At 77.6% G+C, this 15,113-nt stretch overlaps 13 non-coding genes across 13 annotated transcripts; all 13 read left to right on the top strand.

The window, feature by feature from the left end:
* The first annotated feature begins 633 nt into the window (after nt 1-633).
* On the top strand, nt 634-752 carry LOC131749571 (5S ribosomal RNA). The gene has a single exon (XR_009333628.1). It is a non-coding gene; the product is annotated as a 5S ribosomal RNA (ribosomal RNA).
* Nucleotides 753-1,782: 1,030 nt separating this feature from the next.
* LOC131749517 (5S ribosomal RNA) lies at nt 1,783-1,901 on the top strand. The gene has a single exon (XR_009333574.1). It is a non-coding gene; the product is annotated as a 5S ribosomal RNA (ribosomal RNA).
* Nucleotides 1,902-2,944: 1,043 nt separating this feature from the next.
* Nucleotides 2,945-3,063, top strand: LOC131749570 (5S ribosomal RNA). The gene has a single exon (XR_009333627.1). It is a non-coding gene; the product is annotated as a 5S ribosomal RNA (ribosomal RNA).
* A 1,043-nt stretch (nt 3,064-4,106) lies between these two features.
* LOC131749528 (5S ribosomal RNA) lies at nt 4,107-4,225 on the top strand. The gene has a single exon (XR_009333585.1). It is a non-coding gene; the product is annotated as a 5S ribosomal RNA (ribosomal RNA).
* Nucleotides 4,226-5,254: 1,029 nt separating this feature from the next.
* On the top strand, nt 5,255-5,373 carry LOC131749569 (5S ribosomal RNA). Its single transcript, XR_009333626.1, has one exon. It is a non-coding gene; the product is annotated as a 5S ribosomal RNA (ribosomal RNA).
* Nucleotides 5,374-6,431: 1,058 nt separating this feature from the next.
* Nucleotides 6,432-6,550, top strand: LOC131749533 (5S ribosomal RNA). The gene has a single exon (XR_009333590.1). It is a non-coding gene; the product is annotated as a 5S ribosomal RNA (ribosomal RNA).
* A 1,029-nt stretch (nt 6,551-7,579) lies between these two features.
* LOC131749568 (5S ribosomal RNA) lies at nt 7,580-7,698 on the top strand. The gene has a single exon (XR_009333625.1). It is a non-coding gene; the product is annotated as a 5S ribosomal RNA (ribosomal RNA).
* Nucleotides 7,699-8,726: 1,028 nt separating this feature from the next.
* Nucleotides 8,727-8,845, top strand: LOC131749567 (5S ribosomal RNA). The gene has a single exon (XR_009333624.1). It is a non-coding gene; the product is annotated as a 5S ribosomal RNA (ribosomal RNA).
* Nucleotides 8,846-9,888: 1,043 nt separating this feature from the next.
* Nucleotides 9,889-10,007, top strand: LOC131749565 (5S ribosomal RNA). The gene has a single exon (XR_009333622.1). It is a non-coding gene; the product is annotated as a 5S ribosomal RNA (ribosomal RNA).
* Nucleotides 10,008-11,050: 1,043 nt separating this feature from the next.
* LOC131749527 (5S ribosomal RNA) lies at nt 11,051-11,169 on the top strand. The gene has a single exon (XR_009333584.1). It is a non-coding gene; the product is annotated as a 5S ribosomal RNA (ribosomal RNA).
* Nucleotides 11,170-12,198: 1,029 nt separating this feature from the next.
* LOC131749564 (5S ribosomal RNA) lies at nt 12,199-12,317 on the top strand. The gene has a single exon (XR_009333621.1). It is a non-coding gene; the product is annotated as a 5S ribosomal RNA (ribosomal RNA).
* Nucleotides 12,318-13,375: 1,058 nt separating this feature from the next.
* LOC131749532 (5S ribosomal RNA) lies at nt 13,376-13,494 on the top strand. Its single transcript, XR_009333589.1, has one exon. It is a non-coding gene; the product is annotated as a 5S ribosomal RNA (ribosomal RNA).
* Nucleotides 13,495-14,523: 1,029 nt separating this feature from the next.
* LOC131749563 (5S ribosomal RNA) lies at nt 14,524-14,642 on the top strand. Its single transcript, XR_009333620.1, has one exon. It is a non-coding gene; the product is annotated as a 5S ribosomal RNA (ribosomal RNA).
* The last annotated feature ends 471 nt before the right edge of the window (nt 14,643-15,113 follow it).

The raw sequence follows: 15,113 nt of genomic DNA, 5'->3' as shown, positions 1-15,113 counted from the left end.
CCAGCCGGCTCCGGCGCAGCCACCTGTCTGCCGGTGTGTCTGTGCACGGCTGCCTGCGGGACAAGCCCTCCCTCCGCCGTTGCGCCACGGCCGGGGGCGGGAGAGGCATCGGGGGCCAGGGCCGCCGCCCCCGCGCCTTGCCGGCCACCAGGGTCGGGGTCCCGTGCTCGGCGGCTGGCCGTGCTACGGCGCCAAGGGGCCTTGCCGACTCCACGGTGGCTCCCAGTGGCTTCGGGCCAACTGCTGTCGGGCCGGATGGATGGCCAGCCCGGGCTGCGGTGGGGCTGCGCCTAGCGCCGCGTGGGCGGGGCAGGGGGGTGGGGGTGGGGAATGCACAATGGACCGCCGGCCCCGGGCCCTGAAGCCTCCGGGGCCCCGTTCCTGGGGGCGACGTGCGGGATGGGGGGCGGGGCGCCAAGCGCCGAAGGGTTTGCTGGGTTCCCGCCCGGCCTGGGCCGGGAGGTCGCCCACATCCCACCCGGCCCTCCTCCACCCCGCGGTACCCTAGGCCTGCATCCCCCCGGCTGGGCGGGCGGCGGGGCCCTGCCGGGGCGGACGGGCCGTCGGGCTGTCGGGGAGGCGCCGGCGCCGGCGAAGCGGCTCCTCAAGAGGCAGCCCGCGGCCCTCGCCCCCGTCTACGGCCATACCACCCTGAACGCGCCCGATCTCGTCTGATCTCGGAAGCTAAGCAGGGTCGGGCCTGGTTAGTACTTGGATGGGAGACCGCCTGGGAATACCGGGTGCTGTAGGCTTTTTGCCTCCCGCCCCGCCTGCCTTCCCTTTTAGTAGCCCGCGGCCGAGGCCGCCTCCGCGCCACGCCCCCACGCCCCCCGCACCCCTCGCCCAACCCCACCCCACCCCCCACCCCCCACCCTCCACCCCTTTCCCCGCGCCGCCCACCCCCGCCCGCACGTCCGGGCGCCTCTGCAGGCCCCGTCTCCTCCGGCCCCTCCCACCACAGCGCGCTCTGGAGGGGGCACTGCCCGCCCCCCTGGCCGGCCAGGCGGCCAGAAAGGCGGCCCCGGTGGCCGGCGGCCCACGTGACGCTCCGGGGGTGGCTGGCCCGGACCCAGACTGCGCCGCAGGCCCGCGGGCCGTCCGTGCGGCCCGCGAGCCGCTCGGCCCGCACTTGGCCGCCGCCAGCGGCGGCCAGCCGGCTCCGGCGCAGCCACCTGTCTGCCGGTGTGTCTGTGCACGGCTGCCTGCGGGACAAGCCCTCCCTCCGCCGTTGCGCCACGGCCGGGGACGGGAGAGGCATCGGGGGCCAGGGCCGCCGCCCCCGCGCCTTGCCGGCCACCAGGGTCGGGGTCCCGTGCTCGGCGGCTGGCCGTGCTACGGCGCCAAGGGGCCTTCCCGACTCCACGGTGGCTCCCAGTGGCTTCGGGCCAACTGCTGTCGGGCCGGATGGATGGCCAGCCCGGGCTGCGGTGGGGCTGCGCCTAGCGCCGCGTGGGCGGGGCAGGGGGGTGGGGGTGGGGAATGCACAACGGACCGCCGGCCCCGGGCCCTGAAGCCTCCGGGGCCTCGTTCCTGGGGGCGACGTGCGGGATGGGGGGCGGGGCGCCAAGCGCCGAAGGGTTTGCTGGGTTCCCGCCCGGCCTGGGCCGGGAGGTCGCCCACACCCCACCCGGCCCTCCTCCACCCCGCGGTACCCGAGGCCTGCATCCCCCCGGCTGGGCGGGCGGCGGGGCCCTGCCGGGGCGGACGGGCCGTCGGGCTGTCGGGGAGGCGCCGGCGCCGGCGAAGCGGCTCCTCAAGAGGCAGCCCGCGGCCCTCGCCCCCGGCTACGGCCATACCACCCTGAACGCGCCCGATCTCGTCTGATCTCGGAAGCTAAGCAGGGTCGGGCCTGGTTAGTACTTGGATGGGAGACCGCCTGGGAATACCGGGTGCTGTAGGCTTTTTGCCTCCCGCCCCGCCTGCCTTCCCTTTTAGTAGCCCGCGGCCGAGGCCGCCTCCGCGCCACGCCCCCACGCCCCCCGCACCCCTCGCCCAACCCCACCCCACCCCCCACCCCCCACCCCCCACCCCCTGCCTCCACCCCTTTCCCCGCGCCGCCCACCCCCGCCCGCAAGTCCGGGCGCCTCTGCAGGCCCCGTCTCCTCCGGCCCCTCCCACCACAGCGCGCTCTGGAGGGGCCACTGCCCGCCCCCCTGGCCGGCCAGGCGGCCAGAAAGGCGGCCCCGGTGGCCGGCGGCCCACGTGACGCTCCGGGGGTGGCTGGCCCGGACCCAGACTGCGCCGCAGGCCCGCGGGCCGTCCGTGCGGCCCGCGAGCCGCTCGGCCCGCACTTGGCCGCAGCCAGCGGCGGCCAGCCGGCTCCGGCGCAGCCACCTGTCTGCCGGTGTGTCTGTGCACGGCTGCCTGCGGGACAAGCCCTCCCTCCGCCGTTGCGCCACGGCCGGGGGCGGGAGAGGCATCGGGGGCCAGGGCCGCCGCCCCCGCGCCTTGCTGGCCACCAGGGTCGGGGTCCCGTGCTCGGCGGCTGGCCGTGCTACGGCGCCAAGGGGCCTTGCCGACTCCACGGTGGCTCCCAGTGGCTTCGGGCCAACTGCTGTCGGGCCGGATGGATGGCCAGCCCGGGCTGCGGTGGGGCTGCGCCTAGCGCCGCGTGGGCGGGGCAGGGGGGTGGGGGTGGGGAATGCACAACGGACCGCCGGCCCCGGGCCCTGAAGCCTCCGGGGCCTCGTTCCTGGGGGCGACGTGCGGGATGGGGGGCGGGGCGCCAAGCGCCGAAGGGTTTGCTGGGTTCCCGCCCGGCCTGGGCCGGGAGGTCGCCCACACCCCACCCGGCCCTCCTCCACCCCGCGGTACCCGAGGCCTGCATCCCCCCGGCTGGGCGGGCGGCGGGTCCCTGCCGGGGCGGACGGGCCGTCGGGCTGTCGGGGAGGCGCCGGCGCCGGCGAAGCGGCTCCTCAAGAGGCAGCCCGCGGCCCTCGCCCCCGTCTACGGCCATACCACCCTGAACGCGCCCGATCTCGTCTGATCTCGGAAGCTAAGCAGGGTCGGGCCTGGTTAGTACTTGGATGGGAGACCGCCTGGGAATACCGGGTGCTGTAGGCTTTTTGCCTCCCGCCCCGCCTGCCTTCCCTTTTAGTAGCCCGCGGCCGAGGCCGCCTCCGCGCCACACCCCCACGCCCCCCGCACCCCTCGCCCAACCTCACCCCACCCCCCACCCCCCACCCCCCACCCCCTGCCTCCACCCCTTTCCCCGCGCCGCCCACCCCCGCCCGCACGTCCGGGCGCCTCTGCAGGCCCCGTCTCCTCCGGCCCCTCCCACCACAGCGCGCTCTGGAGGGGGCACTGCCCGCCCCCCTGGCCGGCCAGGCGGCCAGAAAGGCGGCCCCGGTGGCCGGCGGCTCACGTGACGCTCCGGGGGTGGCTGGCCCGGACCCAGACTGCGCCGCAGGCCCGCGGGCCGTCCGTGCGGCCCGCGAGCCGCTCGGCCCGCACTTGGCCGCCGCCAGCGGCGGCCAGCCGGCTCCGGCGCAGCCACCTGTCTGCCGGTGTGTCTGTGCACGGCTGCCTGCGGGACAAGCCCTCCCTCCGCCGTTGCGCCACGGCCGGGGGCGGGAGAGGCATCGGGGGCCAGGGCCGCCGCCCCCGCGCCTTGCCGGCCACCAGGGTCGGGGTCCCGTGCTCGGCGGCTGGCCGTGCTACGGCGCCAAGGGGCCTTGCCGACTCCACGGTGGCTCCCAGTGGCTTCGGGCCAACTGCTGTCGGGCCGGATGGATGGCCAGCCCGGGCTGCGGTGGGGCTGCGCCTAGCGCCGCGTGGGCGGGGCAGGGGGGTGGGGGTGGGGAATGCACAACGGACCGCCGGCCCCGGGCCCTGAAGCCTCCGGGGCCTCGTTCCTGGGGGCGACGTGCGGGATGGGGGGCGGGGCGCCAAGCGCCGAAGGGTTTGCTGGGTTCCCGCCCGGCCTGGGCCGGGAGGTCGCCCACACCCCACCCGGCCCTCCTCCACCCCGCGGTACCCGAGGCCTGCATCCCCCCGGCTGGGCGGGCGGCGGGGCCCTGCCGGGGCGGACGGGCCGTCGGGCTGTCGGGGAGGCGCCGGCGCCGGCGAAGCGGCTCCTCAAGAGGCAGCCCGCGGCCCTCGCCCCCGTCTACGGCCATACCACCCTGAACGCGCCCGATCTCGTCTGATCTCGGAAGGTAAGCAGCGTCGGGCCTGGTTAGTACTTGGATGGGAGACCGCCTGGGAATACCGGGTGCTGTAGGCTTTTTGCCTCCCGCCCCGCCTGCCTTCCCTTTTAGTAGCCCGCGGCCGAGGCCGCCTCCGCGCCACGCCCCCACGCCCCCCGCACCCCTCGCCCAACCCCACCCCACCCCCCACCCCCTGCCTCCACCCCTTTCCCCGCGCCGCCCACCCCCGCCCGCACGTCCGGGCGCCTCTGCAGGCCCCGTCTCCTCCGGCCCCTCCCACCACAGCGCGCTCTGGAGGGGCCACTGCCCGCCCCCCTGGCCGGCCAGGCGGCCAGAAAGGCGGCCCCGGTGGCCGGCGGCCCACGTGACGCTCCGGGGGTGGCTGGCCCGGACCCAGACTGCGCCGCAGGCCCGCGGGCCGTCCGTGCGGCCCGCGAGCCGCTCGGCCCGCACTTGGCCGCCGCCAGCGGCGGCCAGCCGGCTCCGGCGCAGCCACCTGTCTGCCGGTGTGTCTGTGCACGGCTGCCTGCGGGACAAGCCCTCCCTCCGCCGTTGCGCCACGGCCGGGGGCGGGAGAGGCATCGGGGGCCAGGGCCGCCGCCCCCGCGCCTTGCCGGCCACCAGGGTCGGGGTCCCGTGCTCGGCGGCTGGCCGTGCTACGGCGCCAAGGGGCCTTGCCGACTCCACGGTGGCTCCCAGTGGCTTCGGGCCAACTGCTGTCGGGCCGGATGGATGGCCAGCCCGGGCTGCGGTGGGGCTGCGCCTAGCGCCGCGTGGGCGGGGCAGGGGGGTGGGGGTGGGGAATGCACAACGGACCGCCGGCCCCGGGCCCTGAAGCCTCCGGGGCCTCGTTCCTGGGGGCGACGTGCGGGATGGGGGGCGGGGCGCCAAGCGCCGAAGGGTTTGCTGGGTTCCCGCCCGGCCTGGGCCGGGAGGTCGCCCACACCCCACCCGGCCCTCCTCCACCCCGCGGTACCCGAGGCCTGCATCCCCCCGGCTGGGCGGGCGGCGGGGCCCTGCCGGGGCGGACGGGCCGTCGGGCTGTCGGGGAGGCGCCGGCGCCGGCGAAGCGGCTCCTCAAGAGGCAGCCCGCGGCCCTCGCCCCCGTCTACGGCCATACCACCCTGAACGCGCCCGATCTCGTCTGATCTCGGAAGCTAAGCAGGGTCGGGCCTGGTTAGTACTTGGATGGGAGACCGCCTGGGAATACCGGGTGCTGTAGGCTTTTTGCCTCCCGCCCCGCCTGCCTTCCCTTTTAGTAGCCCGCGGCCGAGGCCGCCTCCGCGCCACGCCCCCACGCCCCCCGCACCCCTCGACCAACCCCACCCCCCACCCCCACCCCCCACCTCCCACCCCCTACCCCCCACCCCCTGCCTCCACCCCTTTCCCCGCGCCGCCCACCCCCGCCCGCACGTCCGGGCGCCTCTGCAGGCCCCGTCTCCTCCGGCCCCTCCCACCACAGCGCGCTCTGGAGGGGGCACTGCCCGCCCCCCTGGCCGGCCAGGCGGCCAGAAAGGCGGCCCCGGTGGCCGGCGGCCCACGTGACGCTCCGGGGGTGGCTGGCCCGGACCCAGACTGCGCCGCAGGCCCGCGGGCCGTCCGTGCGGCCCGCGAGCCGCTCGGCCCGCACTTGGCCGCCGCCACCGGCGGCCAGCCGGCTCCGGCGCAGCCACCTGTCTGCCGGTGTGTCTGTGCACGGCTGCCTGCGGGACAAGCCCCCCCTCCGCCGTTGCGCCACGGCCGGGGGCGGGAGAGGCATCGGGGGCCAGGGCCGCCGCCCCCGCGCCTTGCCGGCCACCAGGGTCGGGGTCCCGTGCTCGGCGGCTGGCCGTGCTACGGCGCCAAGGGGCCTTGCCGACTCCACGGTGGCTCCCAGTGGCTTCGGGCCAACTGCTGTCGGGCCTTATGGATGGCCAGCCCGGGCTGCGGTGGGGCTGCGCCTAGCGCCGCGTGGGCGGGGCAGGGGGTTGGGGGTGGGGAATGCACAACAGACCGCCGGCGCCGGGCCCTGAAGCCTCCGGGGCCTCGTTCCTGGGGGCGACGTGCGGGATGGGGGGCGGGGCGCCAAGCGCCGAAGGGTTTGCTGGGTTCCCGCCCGGCCTGGGCCGGGAGGTCGCCCACACCCCACCCGGCCCTTCTCCACCCCGCGGTACCCGAGGCCTGCATCCCCCCGGCTGGGCGGGCGGCGGGGCCCTGCCGGGGCGGACGGGCCGTCGGGCTGTCGGGGAGGCGCCGGCGCCGGCGAAGCGGCTCCTCAAGAGGGAGCCCGCGGCCCTCGCCCCCGTCTACGGCCATACCACCCTGAAGGCGCCCGATTTCGTTTGATCTCGGAAGCTAAGCACGGTCGGGCCTGGTTAGTACTTGGATGGGAGACCGCCTGGGAATACCGGGTGCTGTAGGCTTTTTGCCTCCCGCCCCGCCTGCCTTCCCTTTTAGTAGCCCGCGGCCGAGGCCGCCTCCGCGCCACGCCCCCACGCCCCCCGCACCCCTCGCCCAACCCCACCCCACCCCCCACCCCCTGCCTCCACCCCTTTCCCCGCGCCGCCCACCCCCGCCCGCACGTCCGGGCGCCTCTGCAGGCCCCGTCTCCTCCGGCCCCTCCCACCACAGCGCGCTCTGGAGGGGGCACTGCCCGCCCCCCTGGCCGGCCAGGCGGCCAGAAAGGCGGCCCCGGTGGCCGGCGGCCCACGTGACGCTCCGGGGGTGGCTGGCCCGGACCCAGACTGCGCCGCAGGCCCGCGGGCCGTCCGTGCGGCCCGCGAGCCGCTCGGCCCGCACTTGGCCGCCGCCAGCGGCGGCCAGCCGGCTCCGGCGCAGCCACCTGTCTGCCGGTGTGTCTGTGCACGGCTGCCTGCGGGACAAGCTCTCCCTCCGCCGTTGCGCCACGGCCGGGGGCGGGAGAGGCATCGGGGGCCAGGGCCGCCGCCCCCGCGCCTTGCCGGCCACCAGGGTCGGGGTCCCGTGCTCGGCGGCTGGCCGTGCTACGGCGCCAAGGGGCCTTGCCGACTCCACGGTGGCTCCCAGTGGCTTCGGGCCAACTGCTGTCGGGCCGGATGGATGGCCAGCCCGGGCTGCGGTGGGGCTGCGCCTAGCGCCGCGTGGGCGGGGCAGGGGGGTGGGGGTGGGGAATGCACAACGGACCGCCGGCCCCGGGCCCTGAAGCCTCCGGGGCCTCGTTCCTGGGGGCGACGTGCGGGATGGGGGGCGGGGCGCCAAGCGCCGAAGGGTTTGCTGGGTTCCCGCCCGGCCTGGGCCGGGAGGTCGCCCACACCCCACCCGGCCCTCCTCCACCCCGCGGTACCCGAGGCCTGCATCCCCCCGGCTGGGCGGGCGGCGGGGCCCTGCCGGGGCGGACGGGCCGTCGGGCTGTCGGGGAGGCGCCGGCGCCGGCGAAGCGGCTCCTCAAGAGGCAGCCCGCGGCCCTCGCCCCCGTCTACGGCCATACCACCCTGAACGCGCCCGATCTCGTCTGATCTCGGAAGCTAAGCAGGGTCGGGCCTGGTTAGTACTTGGATGGGAGACCGCCTGGGAATACCGGGTGCTGTAGGCTTTTTGCCTCCCGCCCCGCCTGCCTTCCCTTTTAGTAGCCCGCGGCCGAGGCCGCCTCCGCGCCACGCCCCCACGCCCCCCGCACCCCTCGCCCAACCCCACCCCACCCCCCACCCCCTGCCTCCACCCCTTTCCCCGCGCCGCCCACCCCCGCCCGCACGTCCGGGCGCCTCTGCAGGCCCCGTCTCCTCCGGCCCCTCCCACCACAGCGCGCTCTGGAGGGGGCACTGCCCGCCCCCCTGGCCGGCCAGGCGGCCAGAAAGGCGGCCCCGGTGGCCGGCGGCCCACGTGACGCTCCGGGGGTGGCTGGCCCGGACCCAGACTGCGCCGCAGGCCCGCGGGCCGTCCGTGCGGCCCGCGAGCCGCTCGGCCCGCACTTGGCCGCCGCCAGCGGCGGCCAGCCGGCTCCGGCGCAGCCACCTGTCTGCCGGTGTGTCTGTGCACGGCTGCCTGCGGGACAAGCCCTCCCTCCGCCGTTGCGCCACGGCCGGGGGCGGGAGAGGCATCGGGGGCCAGGGCCGCCGCCCCCGCGCCTTGCCGGCCACCAGGGTCGGGGTCCCGTGCTCGGCGGCTGGCCGTGCTACGGCGCCAAGGGGCCTTGCCGACTCCACGGTGGCTCCCAGTGGCTTCGGGCCAACTGCTGTCGGGCCGGATGGATGGCCAGCCCGGGCTGCGGTGGGGCTGCGCCTAGCGCCGCGTGGGCGGGGCAGGGGGGTGGGGGTGGGGAATGCACAACGGACCGCCGGCCCCGGGCCCTGAAGCCTCCGGGGCCTCGTTCCTGGGGGCGACGTGCGGGATGGGGGGCGGGGCGCCAAGCGCCGAAGGGTTTGCTGGGTTCCCGCCCGGCCTGGGCCGGGAGGTCGCCCACACCCCACCCGGCCCTCCTCCACCCCGCGGTACCCGAGGCCTGCATCCCCCCGGCTGGGCGGGCGGCGGGGCCCTGCGGGGCGGACGGGCCGTCGGGCTGTCGGGGAGGCGCCGGCGCCGGCGAAGCGGCTCCTCAAGAGGCAGCCCGCGGCCCTCGCCCCCGTCTACGGCCATACCACCCTGAACGCGCCCGATCTCGTCTGATCTCGGAAGCTAAGCAGGGTCGGGCCTGGTTAGTACTTGGATGGGAGACCGCCTGGGAATACCGGGTGCTGTAGGCTTTTTGCCTCCCGCCCCGCCTGCCTTCCCTTTTAGTAGCCCGCGGCCGAGGCCGCCTCCGCGCCACGCCCCCACGCCCCCAGCACCCCTCGCCCAACCCCAACCCACCCCCCACCCCCCACCCCCCACCCCCTGCCTCCACCCCTTTCCCCGCGCCGCCCACCCCCGCCCGCACGTCCGGGCGCCTCTGCAGGCCCCGTCTCCTCCGGCCCCTCCCACCACAGCGCGCTCTGGAGGGGGCACTGCCCGCCCCCCTGGCCGGCCAGGCGGCCAGAAAGGCGGCCCCGGTGGCCGGCGGCCCACGTGACGCTCCGGGGGTGGCTGGCCCGGACCCAGACTGCGCCGCAGGCCCGCGGGCCGTCCGTGCGGCCCGCGAGCCGCTCGGCCCGCACTTGGCCGCCGCCAGCGGCGGCCAGCCGGCTCCGGCGCAGCCACCTGTCTGCCGGTGTGTCTGTGCACGGCTGCCTGCGGGACAAGCTCTCCCTCCGCCGTTGCGCCACGGCCGGGGGCGGGAGAGGCATCGGGGGCCAGGGCCGCCGCCCCCGCGCCTTGCCGGCCACCAGGGTCGGGGTCCCGTGCTCGGCGGCTGGCCGTGCTACGGCGCCAAGGGGCCTTGCCGACTCCACGGTGGCTCCCAGTGGCTTCGGGCCAACTGCTGTCGGGCCGGATGGATGGCCAGCCCGGGCTGCGGTGGGGCTGCGCCTAGCGCCGCGTGGGCGGGGCAGGGGGGTGGGGGTGGGGAATGCACAACGGACCGCCGGCCCCGGGCCCTGAAGCCTCCGGGGCCTCGTTCCTGGGGGCGACGTGCGGGATGGGGGGCGGGGCGCCAAGCGCCGAAGGGTTTGCTGGGTTCCCGCCCGGCCTGGGCCGGGAGGTCGCCCACACCCCACCCGGCCCTCCTCCACCCCGCGGTACCCGAGGCCTGCATCCCCCCGGCTGGGCGGGCGGCGGGTCCCTGCCGGGGCGGACGGGCCGTCGGGCTGTCGGGGAGGCGCCGGCGCCGGCGAAGCGGCTCCTCAAGAGGCAGCCCGCGGCCCTCGCCCCCGTCTACGGCCATACCACCCTGAACGCGCCCGATCTCGTCTGATCTCGGAAGCTAAGCAGGGTCGGGCCTGGTTAGTACTTGGATGGGAGACCGCCTGGGAATACCGGGTGCTGTAGGCTTTTTGCCTCCCGCCCCGCCTGCCTTCCCTTTTAGTAGCCCGCGGCCGAGGCCGCCTCCGCGCCACACCCCCACGCCCCCCGCACCCCTCGCCCAACCTCACCCCACCCCCCACCCCCCACCCCCCACCCCCTGCCTCCACCCCTTTCCCCGCGCCGCCCACCCCCGCCCGCACGTCCGGGCGCCTCTGCAGGCCCCGTCTCCTCCGGCCCCTCCCACCACAGCGCGCTCTGGAGGGGGCACTGCCCGCCCCCCTGGCCGGCCAGGCGGCCAGAAAGGCGGCCCCGGTGGCCGGCGGCTCACGTGACGCTCCGGGGGTGGCTGGCCCGGACCCAGACTGCGCCGCAGGCCCGCGGGCCGTCCGTGCGGCCCGCGAGCCGCTCGGCCCGCACTTGGCCGCCGCCAGCGGCGGCCAGCCGGCTCCGGCGCAGCCACCTGTCTGCCGGTGTGTCTGTGCACGGCTGCCTGCGGGACAAGCCCTCCCTCCGCCGTTGCGCCACGGCCGGGGGCGGGAGAGGCATCGGGGGCCAGGGCCGCCGCCCCCGCGCCTTGCCGGCCACCAGGGTCGGGGTCCCGTGCTCGGCGGCTGGCCGTGCTACGGCGCCAAGGGGCCTTGCCGACTCCACGGTGGCTCCCAGTGGCTTCGGGCCAACTGCTGTCGGGCCGGATGGATGGCCAGCCCGGGCTGCGGTGGGGCTGCGCCTAGCGCCGCGTGGGCGGGGCAGGGGGGTGGGGGTGGGGAATGCACAACGGACCGCCGGCCCCGGGCCCTGAAGCCTCCGGGGCCTCGTTCCTGGGGGCGACGTGCGGGATGGGGGGCGGGGCGCCAAGCGCCGAAGGGTTTGCTGGGTTCCCGCCCGGCCTGGGCCGGGAGGTCGCCCACACCCCACCCGGCCCTCCTCCACCCCGCGGTACCCGAGGCCTGCATCCCCCCGGCTGGGCGGGCGGCGGGGCCCTGCCGGGGCGGACGGGCCGTCGGGCTGTCGGGGAGGCGCCGGCGCCGGCGAAGCGGCTCCTCAAGAGGCAGCCCGCGGCCCTCGCCCCCGTCTACGGCCATACCACCCTGAACGCGCCCGATCTCGTCTGATCTCGGAAGGTAAGCAGCGTCGGGCCTGGTTAGTACTTGGATGGGAGACCGCCTGGGAATACCGGGTGCTGTAGGCTTTTTGCCTCCCGCCCCGCCTGCCTTCCCTTTTAGTAGCCCGCGGCCGAGGCCGCCTCCGCGCCACGCCCCCACGCCCCCCGCACCCCTCGCCCAACCCCACCCCACCCCCCACCCCCTGCCTCCACCCCTTTCCCCGCGCCGCCCACCCCCGCCCGCACGTCCGGGCGCCTCTGCAGGCCCCGTCTCCTCCGGCCCCTCCCACCACAGCGCGCTCTGGAGGGGCCACTGCCCGCCCCCCTGGCCGGCCAGGCGGCCAGAAAGGCGGCCCCGGTGGCCGGCGGCCCACGTGACGCTCCGGGGGTGGCTGGCCCGGACCCAGACTGCGCCGCAGGCCCGCGGGCCGTCCGTGCGGCCCGCGAGCCGCTCGGCCCGCACTTGGCCGCCGCCAGCGGCGGCCAGCCGGCTCCGGCGCAGCCACCTGTCTGCCGGTGTGTCTGTGCACGGCTGCCTGCGGGACAAGCCCTCCCTCCGCCGTTGCGCCACGGCCGGGGGCGGGAGAGGCATCGGGGGCCAGGGCCGCCGCCCCCGCGCCTTGCCGGCCACCAGGGTCGGGGTCCCGTGCTCGGCGGCTGGCCGTGCTACGGCGCCAAGGGGCCTTGCCGACTCCACGGTGGCTCCCAGTGGCTTCGGGCCAACTGCTGTCGGGCCGGATGGATGGCCAGCCCGGGCTGCGGTGGGGCTGCGCCTAGCGCCGCGTGGGCGGGGCAGGGGGGTGGGGGTGGGGAATGCACAACGGACCGCCGGCCCCGGGCCCTGAAGCCTCCGGGGCCTCGTTCCTGGGGGCGACGTGCGGGATGGGGGGCGGGGCGCCAAGCGCCGAAGGGTTTGCTGGGTTCCCGCCCGGCCTGGGCCGGGAGGTCGCCCACACCCCACCCGGCCCTCCTCCACCCCGCGGTACCCGAGGCCTGCATCCCCCCGGCTGGGCGGGCGGCGGGGCCCTGCCGGGGCGGACGGGCCGTCGGGCTGTCGGGGAGGCGCCGGCGCCGGCGAAGCGGCTCCTCAAGAGGCAGCCCGCGGCCCTCGCCCCCGTCTACGGCCATACCACCCTGAACGCGCCCGATCTCGTCTGATCTCGGAAGCTAAGCAGGGTCGGGCCTGGTTAGTACTTGGATGGGAGACCGCCTGGGAATACCGGGTGCTGTAGGCTTTTTGCCTCCCGCCCCGCCTGCCTTCCCTTTTAGTAGCCCGCGGCCGAGGCCGCCTCCGCGCCACGCCCCCACGCCCCCCGCACCCCTCGACCAACCCCACCCCCCACCCCCACCCCCCACCTCCCACCCCCTACCCCCCACCCCCTGCCTCCACCCCTTTCCCCGCGCCGCCCACCCCCGCCCGCACGTCCGGGCGCCTCTGCAGGCCCCGTCTCCTCCGGCCCCTCCCACCACAGCGCGCTCTGGAGGGGGCACTGCCCGCCCCCCTGGCCGGCCAGGCGGCCAGAAAGGCGGCCCCGGTGGCCGGCGGCCCACGTGACGCTCCGGGGGTGGCTGGCCCGGACCCAGACTGCGCCGCAGGCCCGCGGGCCGTCCGTGCGGCCCGCGAGCCGCTCGGCCCGCACTTGGCCGCCGCCACCGGCGGCCAGCCGGCTCCGGCGCAGCCACCTGTCTGCCGGTGTGTCTGTGCACGGCTGCCTGCGGGACAAGCCCCCCCTCCGCCGTTGCGCCACGGCCGGGGGCGGGAGAGGCATCGGGGGCCAGGGCCGCCGCCCCCGCGCCTTGCCGGCCACCAGGGTCGGGGTCCCGTGCTCGGCGGCTGGCCGTGCTACGGCGCCAAGGGGCCTTGCCGACTCCACGGTGGCTCCCAGTGGCTTCGGGCCAACTGCTGTCGGGCCTTATGGATGGCCAGCCCGGGCTGCGGTGGGGCTGCGCCTAGCGCCGCGTGGGCGGGGCAGGGGGTTGGGGGTGGGGAATGCACAACAGACCGCCGGCGCCGGGCCCTGAAGCCTCCGGGGCCTCGTTCCTGGGGGCGACGTGCGGGATGGGGGGCGGGGCGCCAAGCGCCGAAGGGTTTGCTGGGTTCCCGCCCGGCCTGGGCCGGGAGGTCGCCCACACCCCACCCGGCCCTTCTCCACCCCGCGGTACCCGAGGCCTGCATCCCCCCGGCTGGGCGGGCGGCGGGGCCCTGCCGGGGCGGACGGGCCGTCGGGCTGTCGGGGAGGCGCCGGCGCCGGCGAAGCGGCTCCTCAAGAGGGAGCCCGCGGCCCTCGCCCCCGTCTACGGCCATACCACCCTGAAGGCGCCCGATTTCGTTTGATCTCGGAAGCTAAGCACGGTCGGGCCTGGTTAGTACTTGGATGGGAGACCGCCTGGGAATACCGGGTGCTGTAGGCTTTTTGCCTCCCGCCCCGCCTGCCTTCCCTTTTAGTAGCCCGCGGCCGAGGCCGCCTCCGCGCCACGCCCCCACGCCCCCCGCACCCCTCGCCCAACCCCACCCCACCCCCCACCCCCTGCCTCCACCCCTTTCCCCGCGCCGCCCACCCCCGCCCGCACGTCCGGGCGCCTCTGCAGGCCCCGTCTCCTCCGGCCCCTCCCACCACAGCGCGCTCTGGAGGGGGCACTGCCCGCCCCCCTGGCCGGCCAGGCGGCCAGAAAGGCGGCCCCGGTGGCCGGCGGCCCACGTGACGCTCCGGGGGTGGCTGGCCCGGACCCAGACTGCGCCGCAGGCCCGCGGGCCGTCCGTGCGGCCCGCGAGCCGCTCGGCCCGCACTTGGCCGCCGCCAGCGGCGGCCAGCCGGCTCCGGCGCAGCCACCTGTCTGCCGGTGTGTCTGTGCACGGCTGCCTGCGGGACAAGCTCTCCCTCCGCCGTTGCGCCACGGCCGGGGGCGGGAGAGGCATCGGGGGCCAGGGCCGCCGCCCCCGCGCCTTGCCGGCCACCAGGGTCGGGGTCCCGTGCTCGGCGGCTGGCCGTGCTACGGCGCCAAGGGGCCTTGCCGACTCCACGGTGGCTCCCAGTGGCTTCGGGCCAACTGCTGTCGGGCCGGATGGATGGCCAGCCCGGGCTGCGGTGGGGCTGCGCCTAGCGCCGCGTGGGCGGGGCAGGGGGGTGGGGGTGGGGAATGCACAACGGACCGCCGGCCCCGGGCCCTGAAGCCTCCGGGGCCTCGTTCCTGGGGGCGACGTGCGGGATGGGGGGCGGGGCGCCAAGCGCCGAAGGGTTTGCTGGGTTCCCGCCCGGCCTGGGCCGGGAGGTCGCCCACACCCCACCCGGCCCTCCTCCACCCCGCGGTACCCGAGGCCTGCATCCCCCCGGCTGGGCGGGCGGCGGGGCCCTGCCGGGGCGGACGGGCCGTCGGGCTGTCGGGGAGGCGCCGGCGCCGGCGAAGCGGCTCCTCAAGAGGCAGCCCGCGGCCCTCGCCCCCGTCTACGGCCATACCACCCTGAACGCGCCCGATCTCGTCTGATCTCGGAAGCTAAGCAGGGTCGGGCCTGGTTAGTACTTGGATGGGAGACCGCCTGGGAATACCGGGTGCTGTAGGCTTTTTGCCTCCCGCCCCGCCTGCCTTCCCTTTTAGTAGCCCGCGGCCGAGGCCGCCTCCGCGCCACGCCCCCACGCCCCCCGCACCCCTCGCCCAACCCCACCCCACCCCCCACCCCCTGCCTCCACCCCTTTCCCCGCGCCGCCCACCCCCGCCCGCACGTCCGGGCGCCTCTGCAGGCCCCGTCTCCTCCGGCCCCTCCCACCACAGCGCGCTCTGGAGGGGGCACTGCCCGCCCCCCTGGCCGGCCAGGCGGCCAGAAAGGCGGCCCCGGTGGCCGGCGGCCCACGTGACGCTCCGGGGGTGGCTGGCCCGGACCCAGACTGCGCCGCAGGCCCGCGGGCCGTCCGTGCGGCCCGCGAGCCGCTCGGCCCGCACTTGGCCGCCGCCAGCGGCGGCCAGCCGGCTCCGGCGCAGCCACCTGTCTGCCGGTGTGTCTGTGCACGGCTGCCTGCGGGACAAGCCCTCCCTCC

The sequence above is a fragment of the Kogia breviceps genome, unplaced genomic scaffold, assembly GCF_026419965.1.
Source record: "Kogia breviceps isolate mKogBre1 unplaced genomic scaffold, mKogBre1 haplotype 1 scaffold_239, whole genome shotgun sequence".
In the NCBI taxonomy this organism is placed as follows: Eukaryota; Metazoa; Chordata; class Mammalia; order Artiodactyla; family Physeteridae; genus Kogia; species Kogia breviceps.
This window is presented reverse-complemented; position numbering and strand designations above follow the sequence as displayed.